Here is a 9,277-nt window from a genome sequence, read left to right as displayed (position 1 = left end):
GATGGACCATCTCAGAATCTCAGGAACATCGGAGGATCTGACTCTCTACCGCCGAAGCAGGAGATCAACAGATCTGGGCTGATGGATCCTTTGATGGATTACAGGAATCAGATATCAGGTAAATATCAAAGTCCTTGGCAGGTGTTAGTAGCCGAAGTCTTGATCCGATGCTTGTGCAAAGAAACTGGACATGGCTGCCTCAATGGTGGACAGCCCCTGCATCATCGCTGACAGTTCTTTATATGCTCTCTGTGGCGTGAATTCCTGAGGCACACTCTGGCAGACGCTGCCCCCAACCGGTTCCAGCCAGCTCTCAGTCCCTCAAGTTCTGGCAGGAAAAAGAGTTTCGGCGGGAAAATGCCACGAAGAAAGGATACCAACACGGAGTTCAAACCCTTCTTGCCACATGTGCCATCTTGAATTCTTAAACTCCATTTTGAACTGCAGCAACATTTATTATAATTCATGACAAAAGTATAACCATACACCAATAACATCTTACATATCCCCTCCTTGACAGATGTGACCACCTTTAATAAACATCTGACATTATTGTTACATCAGTACCATTGAACATCAACCCCATAATGTGGTTATGCAGGTTGACATATTACAAAAGGCATTACTGTTGAATCTTTAGATTTCTTCTTACACACATACACAGATATAAATTATTAGGTATACAGTTATAACCAGCTATATGAGCAGTATTACTACAATTGGATGGAGCATGATTTCCCCTTTTTATATTCACCCGATTTAGCTGTAAAAAGATCTTCCCACCAATAGGACGATTTGGCTTTATCACCAATTCTTTTTAACACCTTTGTGATTTGACCCACAGAATGATGTACAGGGAGTAAGGTCTGATCTCCTTGAGCCTGAAGTTGCTTTAGGTGATAAACCATATCCTTGTGGTGCATTAAACGCTTTAAATCTTGGAGGTTTGCTTCTATATCAATAGGTGGAAGATGGTCATAGATAGAGTAAGATGCCATTATGTTCTGCACTTCCAAGTCTGACAGGTTGGAACCCCCAACCCTCTACCCCACCTTGCCTCAGTGGCTACTGCCAGTCGTCATCTAGCCCCTGCTCACTGGGGCAAACTGCAATCTGTCATGGCCACTCATCATCGGCAAGAGGGTTTGGACCAGCTGCCTTTGCCTAACCCCAGGCTGCACCTCTGCAACCCCAGTACCTTCTTTAGGCCTTGCACAAGGCCTGCAGCCTGGGGAGTTGCCAGGCTGGAGCTCCCCAGCTCCTCTTGCCTTTCCCCAGCACTGCTCTACCTCTGGTACCCTGCTCCCAGGCAGCCAGGTCCTTCTCTCTCCACTGCTGGAGAGAGACTCTGAAGCTGGAGGGAGAGTGCATCTAGCTCCTGGCTCATAGCCCTTTTATCAGGGCAGCTGAGATCTGATTGGGGCATGGCCCAGCTGCAGCTGCTTCCCCAATCAGCCTAGCTTTTAGCTCGCAGCCCCAGCCCTCTGCCAGGGCTGGCTGTAACCCTTTCCAGACCAGGGAGCGGGTGACCACCCCGCTACAGGAACTCAACAATTTGCACAGAGTCAACATAGTTGCTCTCAATGTATCAGCTTCTGCTTTTAGATTAGCTAACTCTTCATCCTTACTTTTTTTTCTCTTTTCTTAATTCTTGTATTTCTTTTAATAACGTATCCATTTCTATATCTAGAGTTCCAGCTACAAGCTGGAGCCCTTGCAAGGCAGCTTGTTTTTTCTCCTTCTTACTAGGTTTTCCTGAGAAAAAGCCTTTTTTCTTAGGTTGAACCCATTGGTGCCATTGCCTGCAGAGTTGCTGATAAGCACCAGGCCCAATGAACGTATTTTCCTTTCAAGGACCACATCCTAACTTTCTAGCAAAAGCTTCCAAACTCTTTCCTAACATTATTTCTAAAATGCTATCGTGCCTCAGTTTCCCTTTTGCTGTCATTTTTCCATTCAAAACTTCAAAAACAGACTCCAACGAGAAACTGCAGAATTGGAATTAATTTGCAGATTGGACACCATTAAATCAGGCTTGACTAAAGACTGGGAGTGGATGGGTCATTACACAAAGTAAAAACTATTTCCCCATGCTAATTTTTCCCCTACTGTTAGTCACACCTTCTTGTCAACTGTTGGAAATGGGCCATCCTGATTATCACGACAAAAGGTTTTTTTTCTCCTGCTGATAATAGCCCATGTTAATTGATTATTCTTGTTATAGTTGGTATGGCAACCCCCATTTTTTCATGTTCTCTGTGTATCTATATCTTCCTACTGTATTTTCCACTGCATGCATCCGATGAAGTGGGTTTTAGCCCACGAAAGCTTATGTCCAAATAAATTTGTTAGTCTCTAAGGTGCCACAAGTACTCCTCGTTCTTTTTGCTGATACAGACTAACACGGCTGCCACTCTGAAATATTTCTTTCTAATGGTCAGGCCAAATTCTGGGGTCTGCTGTGGAATCACTCTTTCTTACATTTCACATATCAGAAATATACCAGTTATCAATCTAGTCCAACAACTTGCTTGGCCAGAGGTAGTGGTCTCCGGGTATGATTACAACCCTGGAGTTGGTAAGTTTCCTCAAAATCTCACTTCTGTATGATCACTCTATCCCCTTTTTCTTATTAAAAGTTTTATTTTAAAACTTTACTATTAATCCTTAATCTCTAATACTCTACTCATTTCACTTTTTCAACTCTTGGAATAAAGCCTGCCTTCCTCCAGCCTCTTGCTGTGGGCACCTGACCCTGTTCTCTGAGTTTGCGGGATAAAGTCTGTCTCCCTAGTCTCTGTTTGCCAGAAGCTGGGAATGGGAGACCAGGAATGGATCACTTGATGATTACCTGTTCTGTTCATTCCCTCTGGGGCATCCTGGCATTGGCCACTGTTGGAAGACAGGATACTGGACTAGATGGACCTTTGGTCTGATCCAATATGGCTGTTCTTATGTTCTTCCAAGGCCTTCCTATCCTCGGTGTCTGACCCCAGAATCTGCCTTCCTTAGGCCTTATGTGCCCGATTCTGTTTCCCGTGGGTCTGAATGCCCTTCTTCTGGCCTGAAAACATTTACGTAGGCTTTTTCACTTTGACTCAGGTGTAGGTGAAAATCTTGGCTGCGATCCTTGCTTTACAACTACAATTGTATCTTCTAAATCTAACCTACAACACTATACCTGCTGTGATCTTGATCTTGACTGCAGCTGTTTACTGAGGTATGACAACCCCTGCATTCTGAATATGACGGCTCAAACTAATAAACAGCTCAGCCTTAGCCATTCACCGGGGCATGACAATCCCTGCGCTAAGGTATGATGGCCCGAACTAATGAATAGCCTGATCACAACAATACTGACCCTTCCACCAGCCCTTAAACATTTAGCTGGGCTTCCTAATTCTGTTAGGATTATGGCTCCAGCATCAGTATAAACAACAATTCCTAACAAGGTAACTGAGATAATTGAACAAGGTAACAATTCCTTTCACTTACCTTTAGTTACTTACCCTTAGCATGCTTCATGAAAAGCTGATTTTTAAGATAAACAGCAGAAAAAGGTAAAAAGAATGAGACAGAAGGGAGAAAAGAAAATGTACTGCTTGGTGTCAATCATCCTCCTATCCAATAGGAGGCGTTTTTTCTTAAACTAACGCCTCAAGCCCACCCAGGGACACCAATTTGCTACCCCAAAATTTGGACTTAAGGAATCCCAACACTGGACTGCCTATAACCATAAATTGATTGTAAACTTATTCTACCCAGAGGGGTAATAAGAAGGTGACCTGCCTTAGAGGAATTGCCAGGGTGTTACCAGGGGGTTTGTCTCCGACATGCAGAGGACTCTCCAGAGCACACTAGTTCTGCTAACCCTTGGGAGGACACGGATATAGCCTTCTGCTCAAAGGATTGACAGACAAGCAGCAATTCTTCAAAAAGTCTTATTAATTAAAAAAAATTAGACGATTACAGTATATTCAATAAAGCAAGAAAGAAACCATTACAGTATATAATAGGTAGTAAGACAATTACATTGCACTTAAAGATTATATATTCAAGTGGCACAGAAGACTACACAGACTGTATGACAAATACAACGTTGTATTATTGGTACATACTGACCCTTTCGTACATATGCATAAGGCCTCTAATACAATAACATTAGACTCATTACAATGTAGCATACAAATACCCTATACATATGTATAAAATAACATTACAATATAACATTAAAGAAACACTGAGTAGTTAAGATCAAACGGTCACAGAATGGGGTGGGGTGGATCACACTCAGAAACAGGCATACCCAGTCATTCCTTAAGAATCATCATAAATATCAGACTTACACTTCTTCTATAATCCCGCTGTATCATCACAGTCTTTCTGTTCTGTCTGTTGCTACTGCTGCCTGCGATCTTCTCCCTCTGCTGCTGCTTTCTCTACTCTCAGGGTATGTCTACACTACGGGATTACTCCGAATTTACAGAATTCGATTTTGGGCAACCAATTGTATAAAGTCGCGTGCATGCAGCCACACTAAGCACATTAATTTGGCAGTGTGCGTCCATGTACCGAGGCTAGCGTCGACTTCCGGAGCGTTGCACTGTGGGTAGCTATCCCATAGCTATCCCATAGTTCCCACAGTCTCCCCCACCCATTGGAATTCTGGGTTGAGATCCCAATGCCTGATGGGGCAAAAAACATTGTCGCTGGTGGTTCTGGGTACAGCCTCACCCCTCCCTCTGTGAAAGCAATGGCAGACAACCGTTTCGCGCCTTTTTTCCTGGGTGAACTGTGCAGACGCCATACCATAGCATGGAGCCCGCTCAGCTCAAGACAGCAGTCATGAACATTGTAAACACCTCGCGCATTATCATGCAATTTATGCTGAACCAGAACCTGGAAAACCAGGCGAGGAGGAGGCTGTGACTGCAGCGCGGCGATGAGAGTGATGAGGACACGGACACAGAATTCTCTCAAACCGCAGGCCCCGGCGCTTTGGAGATCATGCCGTTAATGGGGCAGGTTATAGCCGTGGAATGCCGATTCTGGGCCTGGGAAACAAGCACAGACTGGTGGGACCGCACAGTGTTGCAGGTGTGGGATGATTCCCAGTGGCTGCGAAACTTTCGCATGCGTAAGGGCACTTTCATGGAACTTTGTGACTTGCTTTCCCCTGCCCTGAAGCACCAGAATACCAAGATGAGAGCAGCCCTCACAGTTGAGAAGCGAGTGGCGATAGCCCTGTGGAAGTTTGCAACACCAGACAGCTACCGGTCAGTCGGGAATCAATTTGGAGTGGGCAAATCTACTGTTGGGGCTGCTGTGATGCAAGTAGCCAAAGCAATCACTGAGCTGCTGCTACGAAAGGTTGTGACTCTGGGAAATGTGCAGGTCATAGTGGATGGCTTTGCTGCAATGGGATTCCCTAACTGTGGTGGGGCGATAGATGGAACCCATATCCCTATCTTGGCACTGGAGCACCAGGGCAGCCAGTACATAAACCGCAAGGTGTACTTTTCAATGGTGCTGCAAGCACTGGTGGATCACAAGGGACGTTTCACCAACATCAACATGGGATGTCCGGGAAGGGTTCATGACGCTCACGTCTTCAGGAACACTACTCTGTTTAAACGGCTGCAGCAAGGGATTTACTTCCCAGACCAGAAAATAACCGTTGGGGATGTTGAAATGCCTATAGTTATCCTTGGGGACCCAGCCTACCCCTTAATGCCATGGCTCATGAAGCTATACACAGGCAGCCTGGACAGTAGTCAGGAGCTGTTCAACTACAGGCTGAGCAAGTGCAGAATAGTGGTAGAACGTGCATTTGGACGTTTAAAGGGTCACTGGCGCACGTTACTGACTCGCTCAGACCTCAGCCAAACCAATATTCCCATTGTTATTGCTGCTTGCTGTGTGCTCCACAATCTCTGTGAGAGTAAGGGGGAGACCTTTATGGTGGGGTGGGAGGCTGAGGCAAATCGCCTGGCCGCTGATTACATGCAGCCAGACACCAGGGCGATTAGAAGAGCACACCAGGAAGCGCTGCACATCAGAGAAGCTTTGCAAACCAGTTTCATGACTGGCCAGGGTACCGTGTGAAAGTTCTATTTGTTTCTCCTTGATGAAAACCCGCCTCCTTGATTGATTCGTTCTCTGTAAGCAACCCACCCTCCCCCTTCGATCACAGCTTGCTTGCAAAGGAAATAAAGTCACTATCGTTTAAAAATCATGTATTCTTTATTAATTGATTATAAAACGAGGGAGAGAACTGACAAGGTAGTCCGGTGGGGGTTTGGGAGGAGGATAGGAGGGAAGGAAAAGGCCACTAAAAAAGTTCAATATAACGACAGCCTTTTGGTTGGGCTGTCCACTGGGGTGGAGTGGGAGAGTGCACGGAGCCTCCCCTCCTCCCCCCCGCGTTCTTACACGTCTGGGTGAGGAGGCTTTGGAACATGGTGAGGGGGGAGGGCGGTTATACAAGGGCTGCAGCGGCACTCTGTGATCCTGCTGCTGATCCTGAAGCTCCACCAGATGCCGGAGCATGTCCGTTTGCTCACGCAGCAGCCCCAGCGTTGCATCCTGCCTCCTCTGATCTTCCTGCTGCCACCTCTCATTTCGAGCGTCCCTCATGGCCTCACGTTCACTGGCATCTTTTCTGTACTTTGATACCGTGTCCTTCCACTCATTCAGATGAGCTCTTTCATTGCGGGTCGATTCCATGATTTCAGAGAACATTTAGTCTCACGTCCTTCTTTTCCACCACCTTATCTGAGATAGCCTTCGGGACGGAGGAGGGAGGCTTGAAAAATTTGCAGTTGCGGGAGGGAGGGAAAAAAGGGAGAGAAATATTTAAAAAGATACGTTTTACAGAACAATGCTTATACTCTTTCACGGTGAACAACACTATTCACATTACATAGCACATGTGATTTCAATACAAGGTCGCATTTTGCATCTTAATATTCAGTGCCTGCGGCTTTGGTGTTAGAGATCACAGACAACAAGAGCACACTGTTGACTCGTATCCAGCTTCTCGTCCACTGTGACCCCTAGGGTCCTTTTCTGCAGAACTGCTACCCAGCCATTCGGTCCCTAGTCTGTAGCAGTGCATGGGATTCTTCCGTCCTAAGTGCAGGACTCTGCACTTGTCCTTGTTGAACTTCATCAGGTTTTTTTGGGCCCAATCCTCTAATTTGTCTAGGTCCCTCTGTATCCGATCCCTACCCTCTAGTGTATCTACCACGCCTCCCAGTTTAGTGTCATCTGCAAACTTGCTGAGAGTGCAGTCCACACCATCCTCCAGATCATTAATAAAGATATTAAACAAAACCGGCCCCAGGACCGACCCTTGGGGCACTCTGCTCGAAACCGGCTGCCAACTAGACATGGAGCCATTGATCACTACCCGTTGAGCCCGACAATATAGCCCGCTTTCTATCCACCTTACAGTCCATTTATCCAGCCCATACTTCTTTAACTTGGCGGCAAGAATACTGTGGGAGACCGTATCAAAAGCTTTGCTAAAGTCAAGGAATAACACATCCACTGCTTTCCCCTCATCCACAGAGCCAGTTATCTCATCATAGAAGGCAATTAGGTTAGTCAGGCATGACTTGCCCTTGGTGAATCCATGCTGACTGTTCCTGATCACTTTCCTCTCCTCTAAGTGTTTCATAATTGATTCCTTGAGGACCTGCTCCATGATTTTTCCAGGGACTGAGGTGAGGCTGACTGGCCTGTAGTTCCCTGGATCCTCCTTCTTCCCTTTTTTAAAGATGGGCACTACATTAGCCTTTTTCCAGTCATCCGGGATCTCCCCCGATTGCCATGAGTTTTCAAAAATAATGGCTAATGGCTCTGCAATCTCATCTGCCAACTCCTTTAGCACCCTCGGATGCAGCGCATCCGGCCCCATGGACTTCTGCACGTCCAGTTTTTCTAAATAGTCCCGAACCACTTCTTTCTCCACAGAGGGCTGGTCACCTTCTCCCCATACTGTGCTGCTCAGTGCAGTAGTCTGGGAGCTGACCTTGTTCGTGAAGACAGAGGCAAAAAAATCATTGAATACATTAGCTTTTTCCACATCCTCAGTCACTAGGTTGCCTCCCTCATTCAGTAAGGGGCCCACACTTTCCTTGACTTTCTTCTTGTTGCTAACATACCTGAAGAAACCCTTCTTGTTACTCTTAACATCTCTTGCTAGCTGCAACTCCAAGTGTGATTTGGCCTTCCTGATTTCACTCCTGCATGCCTGAGCAATATTTTTATACTCCTCCTTGGTCATTTGTCCAATCTTCCACTTCTTGTAAGCTTCTTTTTTGCGTTTAAGATCAGCAAGGATTTCACTGTTTAGCCAAGCTGGTCGCCTGCCATATTTACTATTCTTTCTACACATCGGGATGGTTTGTTCCTGCAACCGCAATAAGGGTTCTTTAAAATACAGCCAGCTCTCCTGGACCCCTTTGCCCTTCATGTTATTCTCCCAGGGGATCCTGCCCATCTGTTCCCTGAGGGAGTCAAAGTCTGCTTTTCTGAAGTCCAGGGTCCGTATTCTACTGCTCTCCTTTCTTCCTTGTGTCAGGATCCTGAACTCGACCATCTCATGGTCACTGCCTCCCAGGTTCCCATCCACTTTTGCTTCCCCTACTAATTCTTCCCTGTTTGTGAGCAGCAGGTCAAGAAAAGCTCTGCCTCTAGTTGGTTTCTCCAGCACTTGCACCAGGAAATTGTCCCCTACACTTTCCAAAAACTTCCTGGATTGTCTGTGCACCGCTGTATTGCTCTCCCAGCAGATATCAGGGTGATTAAAGTCTCCCATGAGAACCAGGGCCTGCGATCTAGCAACTTCTGCTAGTTGCCAGAAGAAAGCCTCGTCCACCTCATCCCCCTGGTCTGGTGGTCTATAGCAGACTCCGACCACGACATCACCCTTGTTGCTCACACTTCTCAACTTTATCCAGAGACTTTCAGGTTTTTCTGCAGTTTCATACCAGAGCTCTGAGCAGTCATACTCCTCTCTTACATACAACGCAACTCCCCCACCTTTTCTGTCCTGCCTGTCCTTCCTGGACAGTTTATATCCATCCATGACAGTACTCCAGTCATGTGAGTTATCCCACCAAGTCTCTGTTATTATTCCAATCGCATCATAGTTCCCTGACTGTGCCAGGACTTCCAGTTCTCCCTGCTTGTTTCCCAGGCTTCTTGCATTTGTGTATAGGCACTTAAGATAACTCAGCGATCGTCCCTCTTTCTCAGTATGAGACAGGAG

This window comes from Emys orbicularis, chromosome 3, assembly GCF_028017835.1.
Source record: "Emys orbicularis isolate rEmyOrb1 chromosome 3, rEmyOrb1.hap1, whole genome shotgun sequence".
NCBI classification, from domain to species: domain Eukaryota; kingdom Metazoa; phylum Chordata; order Testudines; family Emydidae; genus Emys; species Emys orbicularis.
This window is presented reverse-complemented; position numbering follows the sequence as displayed.